A 1,720-nucleotide genomic window follows, 5' to 3' on the forward strand; every position below is an offset into this window, starting at 1 on the left:
AGTAAGAATACCCAATAGTAGGCTATTTAAAAATAGCCTGATGAAAGACTAAGCCTGAAGTGCTTTAGTTATTTTCTTTAATTTTACCTGACTTAAAATAATCAGAAAACCTCCTTGACTAACATTATGTAATAATTTGTGCCAAGAATAACAAAATTAAAACTTGAATGAAATCATACACTATGGCTTTAAGTTACAAAGTTCAGCTATGTGAAATATGTGCAATCAGAGGTCTTCATAATCTGTTAATTCATTAATTAGTATTGAAAAGAACTAACCGAGGGTTTACAGTCTTCTTGGCTGCCTACTTTTAAAATTACTGCCTCCATTTCACTGCGGTTGTAATATATTTTGTAATCTGTGATTTGGAATTTGATTTGATTTGGACTTGATTTGAATTTGATTTGCTGGTGAGACGGGAAATCATGGACAAAAAAGATAACAGACCGCGTACAAGCAGTCAAAGTCTCAGCATCATACGATAATGAGGGCCGATTGTTCCATGAAATGTGACAGGCAAAACTGCCACACACTTGTTGTATATTTTTACAGTCTATAGCGTAATCGCGAAGGCATGCAACGCAAAGGCACGCAATGCTGGCGTGATTGTTAGACATGGCACAATCGAACAATCGGCCCTCATGAATATGCGAGAATTCACAGCATACAATGCACAGGAAATTTGACTGTTGATACATGGTCTGTAGTTGTCTGCAGGAAATACTGTCAGTTGCCTGGAAATATCTGGGGAATAGCATAAAGGCAAAATGGGCTATTCCAATTGAATCCATACAGCCCCCTGTATATGGAATACATGACCTGATCTTTCACACAGGGAGTGTGAATTTTCAAATAGGGGTTACCTGAATGGATGACTCCATTGGGGTGTATGAATTTCAAGTGGAATAGCCCATTACAGTTGGCAAGCCCAAAGGAATCATCATTGAATTGTGTACTTTATATTAAAGTAATAAGCTTATAATGTCTTTTAAAAAAGTTTTTAAGACTAAATTTTGCTTTTAATAGCGGTATAATACTTACAAGATTATTCTTTGTAAACATCATCAAACTTCCTAGTTGAGGGATATTTTTCTGTTAATTTTAATTTTTTTATTTATAGTTGGAAGTTATTTTTTTCAATAATGTAAAATAATCTTAAATTGAAATGAGAGTATATTCCCTGGCTTTTCCCAGTTCAGCGAATTAAAGAAATAGTATGTGATTTGCTCATAGCGATGCCCTCAATTTTTCTTAAATTTCTACTTTTTGTATGATTGTAATGCCTAATGGTGTACTAAAATACCTTGTGAAAGTCCTTACAGTAATTATTACAGTAAAATTAGTTTTTAATAAAACCCAGGTATCCCCTGGTTTTATTCACCATGTTTACTGGTATCATAGATCAAAATATTAGTCAAACATGATGGCTGAAATGTCTCATTGCTTGCACGAATCATTGATGTATAAACTGCGTATATCATTATACGTCTTTATGTGAAGTTTCATTTATTAATTAATGATCAGCGAGCTGATACAGGCATTGATGATAATTACAGCGATTATCGTAGTTTTACCTTGAATTTGTTCGGCTCAGCAGTTTGTAGAAAACAAGTAAAAATCAATATTTTATGGAAATGGCACATTATTGCTTAATTGATGGTCAGCATGTGGGTTGGCTTGTCAAAGCTCTATTTGATTGTTTTCTGTGTGTTGGGCTATT

Source organism: Amphiura filiformis, chromosome 19 (assembly GCF_039555335.1).
Source record: "Amphiura filiformis chromosome 19, Afil_fr2py, whole genome shotgun sequence".
Taxonomy (NCBI): Eukaryota; Metazoa; Echinodermata; class Ophiuroidea; order Amphilepidida; family Amphiuridae; genus Amphiura; species Amphiura filiformis.